At 38.1% G+C, this 19,962-nt stretch overlaps 1 non-coding gene across 1 annotated transcript; it reads right to left on the bottom strand.

The window, feature by feature from the left end:
- Positions 1 to 7,938: 7,938 nt before the first annotated feature.
- TRNAC-ACA (transfer RNA cysteine (anticodon ACA)) lies at positions 7,939 to 8,010 on the bottom strand. Its single transcript has one exon. It is a non-coding gene; the product is annotated as a tRNA-Cys (tRNA).
- Between the last annotated feature and the right edge of the window lie 11,952 nt (positions 8,011 to 19,962).

A 19,962-nucleotide genomic window follows, 5' to 3' on the forward strand; every position in this document is an offset into this window, starting at 1 on the left:
TGGAAGCCATCAGCAAAAGTTATTCCTATGATCTCACATTGGCAAATATGGTGCTCTGACTGTTCCAGAATAAATAGATCATTCCACTTGAATGTGCACACCCATGTATGAACACATGTAGACACACAGGGAGCTGAAGAGCAGAATTGAAGAAAGAGTAGAAACCCAAGAAAGAATGTAGATGTGCATCATTGGATGACTATAATTATGCAAGATAATCCACACCATTGAGTCGTTAAGATGGGTGCTCAGTTAAAGGAAAATATTGTGAGAGGAGAGAGGAGAGTGAGAAAATGAAGGGAAAATCCTTTTTCTGTTTTACCTGAATCCATTCATATGCATGGCGAACCACACTAAAAATTTAAGAATTCGTTAAGCTTGGAATCTAAATGACATTTTTCTTAAGATTCAGCTTGGTAAAATATATGACGAGGGTTGCAGCTATGAAAAGGGCAGAATGTATTGACTGCTTAGATAACAACTCTACTGGACTATTATTTCCTGAAGGAATTTGGCTGCCTCCTTCCACTGACAAGTTCCCTTATAAGTAATACTAACGTGAGAAGAAAGGTACTTGTTTATTGAAAATTCCTGACCAAGGAGAGCAGGAAATGCCTTGGGTGTAGCCAAGCTTTGGACACTCTTCAAGGACTCCTGAGAGTCAAGACAGAGATTTGGCTTCATAGAAGTTATTTCTTTTTTTAAAACAATACTTTTGATTTAGAAAGTCAGTTACTGTTGTTCCCAAAGCTAAGCCAAAGAAGATAGATACCAGACTTGCCCCCATTTTCTGTTTTAAATATTCAAGCGATATTTTCCTGATCTTTGGGGAAGGCATCAAGTATTGAGATTGCAGTTTAAGGATTTATCTGAATTGTGGAAAATAACCTAAGTAGTAAGAAAAAGAAAACATGAGTTACTCCACTATCCACCATCTGCAGTCCCCAAATAATGCCATACTTTTAATGATTTTATATTTCATTCAGTCAATACCATCTAAATAGTCACAGGAATTCACCTATAAAATATGAATTATTAAATTATTATAATTTTTTCTAGTAGAAGTTTGGGCCAAATTACTTATTTGTTCTCACTTGAGTAATCCTTGAACAGTACATAGTCGATTAACGAATTCAGTACTTTAAAACAATACAAACTCGAGTCACAAGGAAATTGAGAGAGAAAGGAGCATGTACTGTGTTACTTCTTTTGAGTTTTATTATTTTCTTTATTCCTTTTTTTCCCATTAATATTGTATAACAATATAATGTAGGACGTGGTAAGTTCAATTTAACTCAGCTCACCTGGTAAACTTCTAAGATAGGTGAACTAGTTAATATTCCATTCAGTGTGGTGTGAGAAAACCCCCAAATTATCGTAGCTTAAACAAGGGAGGAGAGTATTTAATGCCCACATCAATGAAGGTGAATAACCAATCTATTAAGGTATTGAAGAACTAAAGGTGTGGTCCTTGTGGATTTCAGTTTAATGACCTCCAACACATTAGGTATGGTCCCTATCTTTGTGGTCCACGAGCATGGCATATGTGTCCTAATCAGCTCAATGAAGATAGAGAAGAAGGCAGGAAAGACATGGCAAACAAGCACCAGTAGTATCTTCAAGATGCTCTGAAAAGATGACATAAGAAACCCACATTTGTGTCCTATTGACAATTAGTGAAATATTTAAATCTTGCTACAAAGAAGGTTGATACATTGGTTTGTTACTTTAGGTGTGTTAAGTTTTATTACCATGGATAAAAGCACACTGAGACACAACTGGCAATTATCAGTCTATCCCATAATATTTCTAGCTTGGAAGCCTTTGACAGGTAATTCATATTTTTCTCTACAAAGTCTAAGAAAGTCATGACCAGTACAAAGAAGTTTCTGACACATTTACTAACATCACGTTAAATAGATAAATAAACAGGTAAACAGAGTCTTCGCTAGGACATTCTGAATCTGTAGCTTAAACACTGTAAAGAAACACTAGAATGCACTGTAAATGTTCACTTCTACCTGATTTTATTTATGTTTCTAATTCCTTTGGAATTTATGCAGATTTTACACTGAGATACATTAGTTATGTTTACTGAGTAAGCATTAAAGACTTCTAATGTTCATCCAGAACTCTAAGTTGAAATTCTTATTAGGTAAAGTATTTTTATACATAACAAATATGAGGTCCAGGGAGAAAATTAATCAAAATCATATAATTAAAATCTATTGATCTTCTGAATATGCAAGGTGAGGGTTTTTTCTAATTTTATATTCTGACTTACCTTTACTATAAATCTGAATGTATTGGAATTTTCTAAATCTAGAATACAAAAATATAAGGTAGTAAGAGAGTAAATAAACCAAGAAATCAAAATATGGCTCTATTCGGTGTCCCAAACTATGCTAAACAATTTATCATTAATATTTGCCAAATGATTCTTAAGTAGATAATAACCAAGAAACTTTTAAAAAAACAGGGAAAACTTAGATCCTTCATTTCTCCTGATTCAAAAAATCTTCTAGTGAGCATTTATATAAATGGTTTTTCTTGTACAGAAAGAGACAATTTTCATATTCATAATTTCAAATTCACTTCAGCTTAGAAAAGTGTTGCAACATTCAGGAAAAATAAAATGGAAAACCATATGCTCAAACATGTGTGGAGTCAAAATGTCATGGGAAAGTTGGAGCTTTTAAGAAGGTGGGTATTACATTAATCTTCTCATTCACTATAGAATGTTTTTGCTGATGCTATTATTACCTTAAACATTCTTTCTTCCTTTTGGATGTTCTATGTTTATTTTTTAAATTATAAGATAGCGGTCAACTAAAACACAAACAAACAATAAAAAAAAAACAAACTAAGACATAGTGCCATTTTTGTCAGACCAGAAATAGAAATGTATCTTGGAAGTACAGGTCTTGACAAAAATGTGTTTTATTTCAAGCATTCGACTTGGGAAAGGTGACCCCACTTGTAGAGAGAATTGTGTCTGCCTGAAGTACTTGTATATTCAAGGGAAAAAGCAGTAATAAAAGAAATCTGAGTGACTTCTTCTTCCTCTTGGTTACTTATGCTTACTCTTTTCAGAGACTAGGTCCTTTTATTAAAGAGGAAGAAATTAAGTATGCCTTCTTTTTTAAATTATGTAGAGTACATCATGCAAAATGCCAGGTTGGATGAGGACAAGCTGGAATCAATACTGCCAGGACAAATATCAACAACCTCAGATGTACAGATACCACTCGAATGGCAGAAACTGAAGGGGAAGTAGAGAGCCTCTGAATGAAGGTGAAAGTGGAGAGTGAACAGGCTGGCTGGAAATTCAACATTCAAAAAACTAAGATCATGGCATCTGGTCCCATCGCTTCATAGCAAATAGAAGGGAAAAAAGTTAAATTCGTGACAGATTTTCTTTTCTTGGGCTCCAAAATCACTGTGGACACTGACTGCAGCCATGAAATGAAAAGATGCCTGTTCCTTGGAAAGAAAGTTATGACAAATCTGGCATATTAAAAAGCAGAGACATTACTTTGCCAACAAAAGTCCATCTAGTCAAACCTATGGTTTTTCCAATAGTCATGTACAGATGTGAGAGTTGGACCATAAAGAAGGCTGAGAGCTGAAGAACTGATGATTTCTAATGGTGGTTCTGGAGAAGGTACTTGAGAGTCCCTTGGATAGGAGGAAGATCAAATCAGTCAATGCTAAAGGAAATAAACCTTGAATATTTATTGGAAGCACTCTTGCTGAAGCTGAAGCTCCAATACCTTGGCTACCTGATGTGAAGAGCTGAACCACTAGAAAAGACCCTGATGCTGAGAAAGATTGAAAGCAGGAGGAGAAGGGGACTACAGAGGATGAGATGGTTGGATGGCATCACCGACTCAATGGACCTGAGTTTGAGCAAACTCCAGAAGTTCATTATGGACAGGGAAGCCTTGTGTGTTACAGTCCATGGGATCACAGAGTCAGACATGACTGAGGGATTGAACTGAAGTGAAGGAAATTAGAATACATTCAAATAAGAGTTCTTTTAATTCTGTATCCCTCTCTGATTGTTAGGAAGAAAAGAAGTATCTGGAGATCATTAGTATGTAATGACGATTCAACTGAGGTTCAGACAAGATAAAAATCTTAGAGGTGGCTGATAGCTGAGGGCTTTAGACAACAGCAATTTCCCAGGAGAATGATTTCTTTAATCTGAAGGCAGACTTGTATGTCATAGCATATTACCCATTCTAATCCACCGCTACATCACTTAGCTCTATCTGTACAAGTTATGAAAGCAACTTTTCTAGGATTCTTGAGGGTCTGTGGTGGGAGGGAGGGAGACTTATGAGAAAAAAGACTTGTGGAAAAAAATATAACCCTCATAGATGGAGCTGGCTATAAGGTCAAAATTGATTCTCATGTATATTATCATATGTGAAACAGAACACCATTCCAGTTTCGATGCATGAGACAAGTGCTCAGGGCTGGGCAATGGGATGACCCAGAGGGATGGGATGGGGAGGGAGGTGGGAGGGGGGTTCAGGATGGGGAACACATGTAAACCCATGGCTGATTCATGTCAATGTATGGCAAAAACCACTACAATATTGTAAAGTAATTAGCCCCCAACTAAAATAAATAAATTTATTAAAAAAAAATTAATTCTCAGTGTTTCCTCCTTTGTTTCCACTTCTAGATTCCTTCATGTTCAGTCCATCCCTTTGCTAATCTGGTAATTTATATAGTGGGGTGACACAGACGCTTGTTAACAAAGGTCTGCATCCTTGTCACCATGTTCTTCTTAGGCCATACCCACTACATTTGTACATTTATCATCAAAACTAGGATATATAATAAACTGTGGAAAATTCTGAAAGAGATGGGAATACCAGACCACCTGACCTGCCTCTTGAGAAACCTGTATGCAGGTCAGGAAGCAACAGTTAGAACTGGACATGGAACAACAGACTGGTTCCAAATAGGAAAAGGAAAACGTCAAGGATGTATATTGTCACCCTGCTTATTTAACTTATATGCAGAGTACATCATGAGAAACGCTGGGCTGGAAGAAACATAAGCTGGAATCAAGATTGCCGGGAGAAATATCAATAACCTCAGATATGCAGATGACACCACCCTTATGGCAGAAAGTGAAGAAGAACTAAAGAGCCTCTTGACGAAAGTGAAAGAGGAAAGTGAAAAAGTTGGCTTAAAGCTCAACATTCAGAAAACTAAGATCATGGCATCTGGTCCCATCACTTCATGGGAAATAGATGGGGAAACAGTGGAAACAGTGTCAGACTTTATTTTTTTGGGCTCCAAAATCACTGCTGATGGTGATTGCAGCCATGAAATTAAGAGACACTTACTCCTTGGAAGGAAGGTTATGGCCAACCTAGATAGCATATTTAAAAGCAGAGACATTACTTTGCCAACAAAAGTCCATCTAGTCAAGGCTATGGTTTTACCAGTAGTCATGTATGGATGTGAGAGTTGGATGGTGAAGAAAGCTGAGCGCCGCAGAATTGATGCTTTTGAACTGTGGTGTTGGAGAAGACTCTTGAGAGTCCCTTGGACTGCAAGGAGATCCAATCAATCCATCCTAAAAGAGATCAATCCTGAGTGTTCATTGGAAGGACTGATGTTGAAGCTGAAACTCTAATACTTTGGCCACCTCATGCAAAGAGTTGACTCATTGGAAAAGACCCTAATGCTGGGTAGGATTGGGGGCAGGAGGAGAAGGGGACGACAGAGGATGAGATGGTTGGATGGCATCACTGACTTGATGGACAGGGATTTGGGTAGACTCCTGCTGTTGGTGATGGACAGAGAGGCCTGGCGTGCTGCAATTCATGGGGTCACAAAGAGTCGGACACGACTGAGCGGCTGAACTGAACTGAACTGAGAGTACATCATGAGAAACGCTGGGCTGGAGGAAACACAAGCTGGAATCAAGATTGCCGGGAGAAATATCAATAACCTCAGATATGCAGATGACACCACCCTTATGGCAGAAAGTGAAGAAGAACTAAAGAGCCTCTTGATGAAAGTGAAAGAGGAGAGTGAAAAGTTGGCTTAAAGCTCAACATTTAAGAAAACTAAGATCATGGCATCCAGTCCCATCACTTCATGGCAAATAGATGGGGAAACAGTGGAAAGAGTGGCTGACTTTATTTTTCTGGGCTCAAAAATCACTGCAGATGGTGATTGCAGCCATGAAATTAAAAGATGCTTACTCCTTGAAAGGAAAGTTATGACTAACCTAGACAGCATATTGAAAAGCAGAGACATTACTTTGTCAACAAAGGTCTGTCTAGTCAAGGCTATGGTTTTTCCAGTGGTCATGTATGGATGGGAGAGTTGGACTATAAAGAAGGCTGAGCACTGAAGAATTGATGCTTTTGAACTGTCGGGTTGGAGAAGACTCTTGAGAGTCCCTTGGATGCAAGGAGATCCAACCAGTCCATCCTAAAGGAGACCAGTCCTGAATATTCATTGGAAGGTCTGATGCTGGAACTCCAATATTTTGGCCACCTGATGTGAAGAGCTGACTTATTTGAAAAGACCCTGAGGCTAGGAAAGATTGAGGGCAGGAGGAGAAGGGGACGACAGTGGATGAGATGGTTGGATGGCCTCACCAACTCAATGAACATGGGTTTGGGTGGACTCTGGGAGTTGGTGATGGACAGGGAGGTCTGGCGTGCTGTGGTTCATGAGGTCGCAAAGAGTCAGACATGACTGAGCGACTGAACTGAACTGAACTGAAGTGGGTCAGTTGAGAGTCAAAAATTTTCCCCCCTGACTCCCTAATGTAAAAGAATTCCCTGATAGCTCAGTCAGTAAAGAATCTGCCTGCAGTGCAGGAGACCCAAGTTTAGTCCCTGAGTCGGGAAGATCCCTTGGAGAAGGAAATGGCAACCCGCTCCAGTATTCTTGCCTGGAAAATCCCATGGACAGAGGAGCCTGTTGGGCTGCAGTCCATGGGGTAGCAAGAGTTGGACACTACTTAGCAACTTAACCACCACCAGTGTAACAGAAGTCCTCCTTTAGCCTTATTCTAGTCTTTGTGGAGAATAGATTATAGAGAGGCAAGGTGAAAGCAGAAAAGCCAGTCAGCTGCTATTCAACTAGAGAACAGAAAAGAGGATTGGGGCTTGGGCCAAGGTGGTGGTAAAGCAAATGGTGAAAGGTAGTCTAGTTCTGCATGTGTTTTGAAGGTAGAGCCAACAAGATTTGTTGAGAGTGTACATGAGGTATGAGATGAAGACTGCAGTCCAGAATGATTATTTTCAAAACTGTGCAGGTCTTGAAAACTCCATTTTTTGGCAGTGAGCTTATTTTATACACCAAAAGATTTATTGTAGAAGCAAGGTTATTCTCTGTTCCTTTCTAATGGGATTCTCACTTCAGTAACATGTTTCTGATGATAATACAAATCATTTTCTTTAGGAATACGGAGGTACAATCTTGTTGACTAATATTATCTCACCTCATATAGGCTCTATTGGTTCAATGAGTTTAGCCAAATACAATTTATAAAATAAAATAGGGCAAGAAATTTCACAAGTGAATTCAGTAGACTCCTTCATCTTCTCTCTCATTTCCACTGTTATTTTCTGATGCAGTAATAAAGAGCAAACTGCAGTATCTGAAAACACCACATCATTGATACATTTATTTTTATTTTTAATTGGAGGATGATTGCTTTACAATATTGAGTTGGTTTCTGCTGTACAAAATCACAAACCAGTTATATATATATGTGTGTGTGTGTGTGTGTGTGAGTGTGTGTGTGTGTGTATGTATATGAGAGTGAAAGTGAAGTCACTTAGTTGTGTCTGACTCTTTGTGACCCCATGGACTGTAGCCTACCACGTGCCTCTGTCTGTGAGATTTTCCAGGCAAGAATACTGGAGTTGCCATTTCCTTCTCCAGAGGATCTTCCCAACCCAGGGATTGAACCTGGGTCTCCTGCATTGTAGGCAGATGCTTTACCATCTGAGCCACCAGGGAAGTCATATATATCCATTTATATATATATATAAAATCTCCCCTCTCTCTTAAGCCTCCCTCCTGTACAAACTGCCCTCTAGGTTGTCACAGAGTACCAGGCTCAGCTCCCTCTATTATACAGCAGCTTCCCACCAGGTATCTGTTTCAAACATGGTAGTATGTACACGGCAGTGCTACTTTCTCAATTTGTCCCACCCTCTTCTTCTTCCCGCAGTGTCCACAAGTCCATTCCCTATTTCTGTGTCTCCATTGCTTCCTAAAAATAGTTTAATCAGTACTATTTTTCTAGATTTCATATATATGCTTAAATATACTATATTTGTTTTTCTTTTTGTGACTTACTTCACCCCATATAATAGGTTCATCCTCCTCACTACAACTGACTCAAATTTGTGCCTTTCCATGGCCGTTCCATTGTATATACATGGATGTATTTCATTCTTACTTAACTGCAATTACCTGCTAATAAGGTGTGTATACCTATTGGGCATTGAAAATCCTTTAAAAGCTTAGAATCCTGTTGGATATGACTGGCCTATTTTCTTCTCTGCATTGATTTTCATGTGGTACTTAATTTTTATCTCAGCAATCTTCAAAAAGCTTTCACAGAGTTATGATGTAATCAGAAGGAAAATAGTCTGATCTAATCTTGGAACTGGGAACAACCTGGAGCTAAAAGTGCTGGGAATGTCCAGAAGACACTTCAGTGTGTCCCTAGGATAGTCCCTGAAAGTAGCCCATGGTGAGCCCGTGAATGCATCATGGCACCCTAACATGCATTAGTGCAAAGTTTAGGAACTACAGCCTTGTTCACAGACTTCTTGTTTCATAGCTCATATTAAGTGCTATCTGCAAAGAGGAGTGGTATATGATATTAGGAGTTTCAAAGACTAACTATATAGTCCTTACTTTCAGGCTACAAGAAGCTAAGAACATGAGTCTAAGGCACAGACAAGGTAAAAATGGGGAGATTATAAAAATGGGGCAAAATAAAGAGCAGAGGCTTAGAAATAAGACAGCCCTGAGAAACCTGGCTTGAAACTGAACATTAAAAAACTAAGATCATGGCATCTGGTCCCATCACTTCATAAATAATAGAAGGGGAAAAACTGGAAGCAGTGACAGATTTTCTTTGCTTGGACTTCAAAATCACTGCAGATGGTGACTACAGCCATGAAATTAAAAGACGGCTGTTTCTTGGAAGGACAAGGACTCTGTCCGACAAACTTAGAGTATTAAAAATCAGAGACATCACGTTACCAACAAAGATCCATATAGTTAAAGCTATGGTTTTTCCAGTAGTCATGTATACATGTGAGAATTGGACTATAAAGAAGGCTGAGCACTGAAAAATTGATGCTTTCTAACTGTGGTCCTGGAGACTCTCGAGAGTCCCTTCGACTGCAAGGAGATCAAATCAGTCAATCCTCAAGGAAATCAACCCCGATTATTATTGGAAGGGCTGATGCTGAAACTCCAATACTTTGGCCACCTAATGCGAAGTGCTGACTCATTGGAAAAAACCTTGATGCTGGGAAAGATGGAAGGCAAAAGAAGAAGGGGGTGGCAGAGGATGAGATGGCTAGATGGCATCACTGACTCAATGGACATGAATTTGAGCAAACTCTGGGAACTGGTGATGGACCAGGAGGCCTGGAGTCCTGCAGCCCATTGGGTTGCAAAGAGTCAGACATGACTTGATGACTCAACAACAACAGTAAAGCTTGCAATGAGATCGTTAACAATCCTGGTCCTGCTCTAAGCATGAATGCGCGCCAATTCTTCCCATGTCTTAGAGGCACAAAAAAGATTTTGCTAATAGAATCCAATTAGGTAACATGTCAAATAAATATTATAAGTAGAAATGATATCCTGTCACTTCCACCTCAGTAATAATCCCTAAATTCATTGCACTTTTTGACTTTCCACCACAGTTACTTTAACTAAATATTTATCAGTTGTTATTTACTTGGAAATGGAATTTTGGCATTGTAGGAACCCAGAACATAGTTTTTACTAGAATGCTACTCAAAGTGTCTTCTGAAGATGCTTGTCCATTTGGAAAAAAGTTTATTATTGATCTGCAACACCACAAGGGCAGAAATTGACATAACAATTTAGAAACATTGTAAAGCAATTTGGCAAAGTAACTTAATTTCTACTTAGTTTAATAATTAAAAATGAGATTTGCATTTTTGGTCAGTGTGTTAGACTTAATTTACCTAGGAATTCATTTTTATTCTATTTTACATAAGCATTTGTCCACAGAAAATTGAACAAGAAAGGATGGAACAAAAAAAAGGTTCTCTATCACAGATAGCTTGAGAAGCACTTGCCTAGAAGTATTTTGTTGGGTGGGCATATTCCTTGATCCTGTGGGCTCCTGGTCCCATGGGAGGGACATGGATGGGAAAAGGCTGCATATGGATCCTCCAAAAGCATTAGGCCTGTGATAAGGCCCCAGAAGCCCAGGTCTATGTGCTGTACTGATTATGATCATTGACCCACAATGAGTAGCATCTTAGATAGAGAACTCATCTAATTGCTATCTCCCCAGCACTTATTTGGTGAAGGAAATGGCAACCCACTCCAATATGCTTGCCTGGAAAATCCCTTGAACAGAGGAGCCTGGTGGGGTACAGTTCAGGGGGTCTCAGAAGAGTTGGGCATGACTTAGCGGCTAAACAAACAGCACCTAGTACTATAGGTGATGAATTAAAGGCACTAAACAAATGATATTTGAATGAACAAAAGATTAAGTACAATAATGAAAATGATGATGGTAACAACAATTTCTAGCATTTATTTATGCCCTGTGCCAGGAGCTATGTTAGATACTTTATATAAATTATCTCTAATTATTACCAGAACCACCAGGATAGGTATCATATTCCCTACTGAGAGATGAAATCTCTATAATTTTGAAGAAAGAATGCACTTCGGAGGTTAGGCTTGGGAAAACGAAATGGTGGCTTTATTGAAAGAAATGAGATTTGAGCTGAGTTGTAAAGTATGATCAGAGGTGTTGGAAGCAGATCAGAGAAAAATAGTACAAACAAGCGAAAACAAGATACAAGGCACCCTCAGAGTGAGATGGATAAAAAACATATGAAAAGTCCAAATATGAGACATGAAGGACTGTGGAGCATGAGATCTAAGAGGGCATGTTCCACTGAAAAGCTTTCACATTTATTAAAAGCACAACCACAACAACAACATAAACAAAAGTGAAACACTGTGCCATTAAACCAACATTATTCTGTAGGCTTGATACGGCACTGGTTTTCTGGCTTATTATACTGTATCGCTTCAGAATGAGCTTTCTTTACTCCTAACCTATCTCTTTTGTATCACTCTGCTTTGATTTCCTATGCAAAATATATCACTATGTAGTATGCTTATATATATAACATTTTCCTTTGCATGTCCTTATTTATTTTTATTCATTCTCTGCTTACTAGGTGTTAAAATCCATGAGATCGATATCTTCACCTATATTTTTTGTTAGTTAGGAGCCTGGCCCCTAGAAATGTCTCTGATGTGAAGAACTGACTCATTGGCAAAGACCCTGATGTTGGGAAAGATTGAAGGCAAGAGGAGAAGGGGATGACAGAGGATGAGATTGTTGGATGGCATCACTGACTCGATGGATATGAGTTTGAGCAAGCTCTGGGAGCTGGTGATGGACAGAGAGGCCTGGAATGCTGCCGTCCATGGGGTCACAAAGAGTCGGACATGACTGAGCAACTGAACTGAACTAAAAAATGTCTCTAGCACATATTTTTATCAACTATTTTGCTACATAAGAAACTACTTAGCAACAAATACTTAGTGGTTTAAAATGTTGCATTATCATTTTCACAGTTGGCAGCTCCTCTGCTGGTTTCACCTAGGCTTACTTCTGTGGTTACACTTAGGTGAAACACCACCTGAGCTGGAAGATCCAACACCATCTCACCGGTGCCTGGCTATTGGTACCAGTAGTCAACAAAAAGGCTTCCTATCTCCTCTGCATGTCCTCTCATCCCATCCTCAACTAGGCTAGACTGGCTTCCTCATGTGGTGTTCCCTGGACTACATACCAAGGCGGTGAAGAGAGAATCTGTTATTACTTCTGCTGCCTGGATTGATTAAAGTAGGTCGTACCATTGGTCCAGATTCTGGGAGTGAGAAAACCAACACTGCTTCTTAAGGGAGGGAGCTGACAAGTGAGGACATATTTTTAATCAATCACATTTGAGATTTGATAAAAATGCTTTATACAAATGTATAAATACTGTGATTAAAGGCACAGAGAAGAAAGAATACAGCATATCCCTTAAGTTATCTGCAATGAGTAGTCATGTGGATTCCTGAGTATGAGATGAAATGATCAAAGTGGAGTTTTAGGAAGATTGATCTGCGTGTGCCTATAGGAGAAAACAAACTGGAAACAAACCAGATGCAGGAAAGTCATTCGAAGCCTTCCATGATAAACCAAAAGTAAAAAAAAAATGAGGAAATGGAGATTCATTATGACCTCTACCCTGATTCCCCATTTACTTATTTGGGGTTTGCAGCAACGTAAGAATGTGGAACAGTGAGAAAGGATGGTTTGCTGAGTGATCAATGCACAGGACCTGGTAGATGGATGGCAGGAGGATAAATATAATGAACCTGGAAGGGAATCAGGACAATACTGATACCTGAGTGGTTCCAGCCGATTGTCCACATGTTTACAGGTTCATTTGAATTTATTGGCAATTTGAGGTAGCTTGAATAATTCTAGGTAGAATGTGAGATCTGTTCTTTGGAGAAAAAATTTTCCTTGGGTTGTTTTTTTTTTTTTTTTTAACTTCTGAAGACATTACATTCAGAAGTGGTGCTTCATGTAGTAAAGTAAACTTGAAGCCTCGTGGCCATTTACTTAGAACTGACTTATACAAAAGAAACAGAAATATCAACAGACATAGCATTTCAGTTTTCCCTAGAGACATTCCAGCTCAGCATCTTCTCATGTTGCTAAAAAATGAAGATGCTCGTATATCTCAAGGTGTTTTTACCCTGGATGATTATGCTTCTCCTGTTCAAAGATAGATATGAAAAACACTTCATTTCTAGGGATGTTTTCCTTTAGAAAAAAAAACAAAACACATTATTTTCTCTCTTGGAAAGGCAATAGGGAGAAAATGCAAGCTTAACAGAATTCAAGTTATAAATTTATCTGCTGATTTTTATACTTCACCATACAAAAGAGGAATTGATGGAAATGTACCTGATCCCTATGTAGAAGTGATCTCTTTCAGAGTTTGAAAAGATATGTCATTTAAAAAAATTGGACAATTTCAATTTGTATAAATTTAAGTTTTAAAATAATATACATTGAACAAAATGTGAAGTCTCAACTGCAACACATTGAATAGCTACCTAGTAATTAAAATACTTTGTATAATTGTGATCTCTTTGACAGTTGAAAAATAATAAGCTAACAAGGGAATATTCAATCAACTTTCATTAAATCAGCTTTTCCAAAATAAAGGTTCTTAAATTTATGGGTGTAAGACTGTGAGGCTGGCATATCTTTTATGTATTACTTATAACCTGATTCAATTCTAGCTCTAATTTTTGGTAAGCATTTTTGTTGTAAGTAGATTTTGACCTTCTGTGATACAGATAAGGTTTCAGGCAGGATTCAGACTCATCCCCTTCCTTTAAATTTATTTTTTATCCTTGGCTGCACTGGGTCTTTGCTGCTTGCATGGCCTTCTCTAGTTCCAATGAGTGGGGTCTACTCTTGGTTGTGTTGAGCAGCTTCTCACTGAGGTGGCGTCTCTTGTTGTGCACCATATGGTCTAAGCACATGAGCTTCAGTAGTTATGGCTCATGGGCTTAGTTGCTTCATGGTATGTCTTCATCAACCCCATGCATCATTTTAATTTTTTATCAAATGTGGAAACGTCCTGGACCAGGGATCAAACCCATGTCCTCTCCACTGGCAGCCAAGTTCTTATCCACTACACCATCAGGGAAGTCCAAATCCTCTTCTCTTAATTCCAACCATGAATTATACTACTTTATCTGGTTGGGAGAGTTTTTTTTTTTTTTTTTTCATTTTTTTCTTAGAACCCTAGTTCAGACTGCAGATGGTGACTGCAGCCATAAAATTAAAAGACACTTACTCCTTGGAAGGAAAGTTATGACCAACCTAGACAGTATGTTAAAAAGCAGAGAGATTACTTTGCCAACAAAGGTATGTCTAGTCAAGGCTATGGTTTTTCCAGTATTCATGTATGGATGTGAGAATTGGATTGTAAAGAAAGCTGAGTGCCGAACAATGGATGCTTTTGAACTGTGGTGTTGGAGAAGACTCTTGAGAGTCCCTTGGACTGCAAGGAGATCAAATCAGTCCATCCTAAAGGAGATCAGTCCTGAATATTCATTGGAAGAACTGATGCTGAAGCTGAAATTCCAGTACTTTGGCCACCTGATGCGAAGAGCTGACTCATTTGAAAAGCTCCTGATTCTGGGAAGGATTGAGGGCAGGAGGAGAAGGGGACGACAAAGGATGAAATGGTTGGATGGCATCACCGAGTCAATGGACATGAGTTTGGGTGGACTCAGGGAGTTGGTGATGGACAGGGAGGCCTGGCATGCTGAAGTTCATGGGATTGCAAAGAGTCGGACATGAATGAGTTACTGAACTGAATTGAAGTTTTGTCTGTTGAAAATTTCTATCAAATTTGTCAGTGGCCCCAGTTCAAACATCCAATGTCAGAATCTCTGAAAATGTGTTTTTGGATCTTTATTTTAAACAAGTTATTTAGGTGACAATGATAATTTTGGGCAATAAAGTTTAGGCATTTGCTCTAAATTTGGTTCCTAAGAAATTTTCTTGATACATTTTCTTGATTAGTATTCCTCCTTTAAAATAAAATAGGAGTCACCAAAATATTTTACAGATACTTATTGACTGTTCTCTTTATTCTAGAAGATGTTCAGTGCTGGGAATACAGTATCTAATCAGATTGATTCTTTGTCTTAGGGAGCTCTAGAACTAGAGAGACAATTCAGTTACAACACAATAGAGATACACTATGAGACATGTTAAGACACAATATCAAGAGAACTTCACAGGAAAGTGGGTGAAGGGGGATTAGGAAAGGTTTTCTGGAGGAATTTACATCACACCATAGTCTTAAAGGATAAGGGATAGGAAGCTTTCATAGACGTGGAAGAGATATCGTTATGTAACCAGTTAAATTGTGTGTTCCAGTTCTTTGGCACCCTGAAAAACTTAAATGCTAAGGACACAATGGAAAACAACATCAGCAACGAAAACAGGAAGCCTCTGGTGTAAGGTCTTTAAATCCCACCTTCATTTCTTAGGGATTGTGTATTCTTGGTCAGATTCTTCATCTACTGCACGCTTCATTTGAATTTTTTTATCAAATGTGGATAATTGTAGTACCCACTTGCCATGGTTTCCTATAAAAGAGTAGCTACTAATGCTTACAACATTGTGTGTATATAGTAAGTGCTCCATAAATGTTTGCTCTTATTATTGTTTCTAGTTTGCAAGTCCAGTTTCACATTCTTTCCATGCATTTAGATATACTTTGTAAGCCCACTGTCACTACTCATGCCTTCTGATTTAAACAATTATCCAAAGATAATTTTTAATAAAAAATAATATGGTATATTACTACAGAACTACAATTACTCCCCTACATTTTATAGGATGAGAAAATGAGATAAATGGATATAGTAGCATACATTTTGTTTTGTTTTTTTACTTTCTGCTTTATTTGAAAAAGATAGAAGTACTGCAAAGAACGGAGATAAATAGAACTATATTACTAACAAAGCTGTACAAAGACAGTTTCTTCATTTGTCTGAACTTTTTCGCTACCTGGATAGTGATGCTTAACAAGGAAGACTGAAAATATATCTATAGATAATTTTGTGGAACCTATAGGCAGACTATCATTCATATAATAGCCTCTTTCCCCAGCCTGAGCTGCCTGATTGAAACTGTTTCCCAGGAGTGAACAAAACAGGTGGAAGTGTAGAAGTTGAGCTGATAGCCAAGTTTCCTTCCAGATAGGTGAGGTCAGTAAGGGTAACCACAAAGCTCTCTCCAAGCCAGAGGCTTCAGAATGGAACACAACACATGTGGCGGTGGTCCCTTAGAAACCACAGGAGGAGACAGACGTTTCTTGAGAAAATAATTATAAACTATACTAACCTATGGTAAGAAACAAAATACCTAACATGTCTCTTAAGAGTGGTAAGGTAGTGGTGTTGGTTAAGAAGTAAACTACCTGAGGAAGTATAGTCAAGGCTATGGTTTTTCCAGTAGTCATGTACAGATGTGAGAGTTGGACCATAAGGAAGGCTGAACGCTGAAGAATTGATGCTTTTGAACTGTGGTGTTGGAGAAGACTCTTGAGAGTCCCTTGGACTGCAAGGAGAGCCAACCAGTCCATCCTAAAGGAAATCAGTCCTGAACATTCATTGGAAGGACCGATGCTGAAGCTGAAGCTCCAGTACTTTGGCCACCTGATGCGAAGTGTTGACTCATTGGAAAAGACCCTGATGCTGGGAAAGATTGAGGGCAGGAGGAGAAGGGGACAACAGAGGATGAGATGGTTGGATGGCATCACCGACTCAATGGACATAGTTTGAACAAACTCCAGGAGACTGTGAAGGACAGGGAAGCCTGGTGTGCTGCAGTCCATGAGGACACAAACAGTGGGACAAGACTTAGCAAGTAAACAAGAACAACCTGAGGAATTAACATTTGAATTGAGATGAAAAGGATGAGTAGATTAATTAGGCAAGGCTGAGGCTTTCAAGGAAGAAACATGTCAAAAGTCTTGATAACAAGAAGGAACATATCCCATCCCAAGGTCAATGTGGCTTGAAATAAGGATGAGCATAAGAGAGGAGATGACTTGATGCTAGAGAGGAAGGAGCCAGTCCATTAAGGGGCTGGTAAGCAATTTAAATATAGTTATTATTTAAGGAATGAAGGGGAGCCCTTGAGAGTTTTAAACTACCTGGTACTATTCTCAGTTTAATTAAAAAATTATATAAAAGGCTTTAATTGGGGGCAAAAGTGAACGCCAAATGAAGATTTAGGAACCCTATGAATAATTTTTAAACCTTCATCAGCTTGTTCCTTTTCACGTACCCTGACGACTGTGATTCATATTTAATGGAGATAATAAAAGAAATTAGAAGAAATTAGCATAAGCGTCTATCATCACCTCTGTTAGATTACATATGTCAATATTCATAAATTCTGCCTCCCCCTTTGGAGGGAAGGTCACTCTTCCTATTCAAGGCTAATTCTTCTATCTGTTCAGTAGACCTCACTCCCATATCCCCCATCAGTCATCAGCTTTTCCATTCATCTGCTTCCTTTATCAGCAAAGCTTTAAAAGATGTTAGCTCTACTTACTATCCATTTCCACATTTCTAATATCCATTTTTCTCTTGAACTCATTCCCTTGCTTTAATTCTCATCAATCTTCTCTAATAGATTTCAAAGTCACCAATAGCCTCCACACTAATACACATTACAAATGTACAGTATTTGACTTACTAGTATTTGATATAGTTGATCATTACTACTTTCCTGAAATATTCTTTTCCTGTTTTCCATGGTTCTACTTCTGCTTGTTTCCCCCCACCCATATTATTGGCTTATCTTTCTGCTCTATTTTTCAAATCTTTAAAAAAATAGAATGCCTCCAGGATCAGTACTTAAATATTTTTCCTTTTCTTTATTTCCTTTCCTTTTTCTTTCTTTCTCTGTCTACGTATACTTCCTTATGGTTCTCATCCCCTCTCAAGTCTTCACATTCTACCTGATTTTTTTGTTAGCCAGAAAAGATTGTTGTTAATTAAAGGAAAACCACGTATCCGAAGTTGAGGAATTTAGCACTTTTTTATGTATAAGAAAAGTTTTAAGGATCTGCTTTATTATTCTGGCTTGCTCAGTTAGCTCAGTGATGGTAGTATTCCCTAAGGAAGAATACTCTGCTTCGGACAAAGTACTTTAAGGAAGAACATAAGTTTGACTAGTTGAGGCTGAGCTGCTTTAGAACCTGAAAGAAAAGATATCCAGCCCTGAATAAAATCCTCGCAAGTCCCATGCAAGACATTGAAATTCAAAAGTTCCGGTGCAATACATCATCTTCATATTATCTTTTCCTTTCCCGTTTCTTTTCTCTATACAGCTTTTTTTTTTAAAGTCACAAATCTAAGAATATAAATTACCTTCTTCCCCACATGTTCTGAAATATGAGACTACACTTTCTCATTTTAGAAGTCACAAAAGATCATATTTTTAAAATTTGAAAACTTATATGGCTATGTGGATAAATAAGGAAAAGATGAAATTTCGCACAATTTCCCTGACAAAGCATATTCGAATTCACAAAGTTACTGTCAAAAAGAAATTTGAGTTTTTTGATTCAGAAATTGGATGAGGCAGATATGAGATAATTCAGGGCCAGAGACTTCTCAAGCTACTGATACGAATATCACTGAGTGAAGTTAACGCTGTGAAATCCCAGATTCCAGGCCAGAGGGGTCAAAGGATTATGAGTTAAAGCATATCAGCCTTTAGAATAACATGCAAGAGATTGTCTTTAAAGCCCAGCCATGCCTCCCAGTCTATGCCTCCCTCTTAATACCAGCTTGTTTTTAATTAAATACTGACAATAAGAAAACAATACAAATAAAAAGGTTTTGTTGAGAAAGACCCAAGGCAACATTCCCTGTATGTTCAATACTAGCAATTATACTCTGTAGGAAAAATACGATTTTGATTAAATGCAGTTGAGAATTGCAGAGTTAAATAGTGATGCAGGTTTGACTTACTCTAGGACTCTTCACTATATAATGTTCATCTTGGGTCTCTGAGAAAATTATCAGACATTCAAATAATTCAAAATGCTTTCTGCCAGTGAAGTTTGTTTGTTTGTTTGTTTTTTCAAGAAATATCTCAAAAAATGATTCATGGGAGAGATTTTGAGACATGTTAGCATGGATTAGTATCTGATAACTATTATATTAAAATTTGTATTTTTGAAAATATAAATATCATCAAGGAATGTTGCCAGTGAATTTGAGGTTCTTGCTTCATCTCAAGAGAATTTGATAATGAAATGATAGGTAAGAAGTGGATTTATTTAGAGAGAAACACACTCCACCGACAGAGTGTGGATCATCTGAGAAGGAGAGAGCAGCCTTGAAAGATGACCAGGTTAGTTTTTATGAGTAGTTAGTTTTTATGAGTTTTTATATGCTAATAAGTGAGAGGATTTTTCCTGTAATTTTGGAGAAGAGGCAAGGATTTACAGGCCACAGTGTTTTGATCTTTTGTGGTTACCTCAGAACTGTCATGGCAGTGGTAGGTGGGTCATTTAGATGCTAATGTATTACAGTGAGTGTATAGTGAGGCTCAAGGTCCACTGGAAACTGAATCTCCCACCATCTTGGACCCAGTTGGTTCTAAAAGGATTTGTCATGTCCTATGTCTGTCATTCTCTTAAAGGTTGTGTCCTTCCCCCTTCCCTCCTGTTTCTGAAAGACCCAGGTTATGGCAGGAAAAGGATTAGGACATACTGCTTATTCTTATAAGTCTTGTTGGGAACCTCATTTTTTTATTTGTAAAAAGAGATACTAATAATCATCATAGGATGGAAAATTAAAAAGAAGAAAATTACCATCTGCAATGTCACAGAGTTTTCATGGGTCTAAGGGTATCTAAATTTTGAGGATCTTGTTTTTCACTTAAATTTCTTTCCATTTCCTCTTATTCATTTCTTCTAACCTTTAAACACCGCGGAGTCACTCTTCTTTCCTGCTTAGCCCAGCAATTATTACAAGGGACTATTCTTACAATCAAGATAGAAATTAAAGACTTTCTGTATTGTTTTTAGTTTTTGAGTATGTCTTCTA

Source organism: Giraffa tippelskirchi, chromosome 7 (genome assembly GCF_054371585.1).
Source record: "Giraffa tippelskirchi isolate mGirTip1 chromosome 7, T2T-mGirTip1v1.2.pri, whole genome shotgun sequence".
NCBI classification, from domain to species: Eukaryota; Metazoa; Chordata; class Mammalia; order Artiodactyla; family Giraffidae; genus Giraffa; species Giraffa tippelskirchi.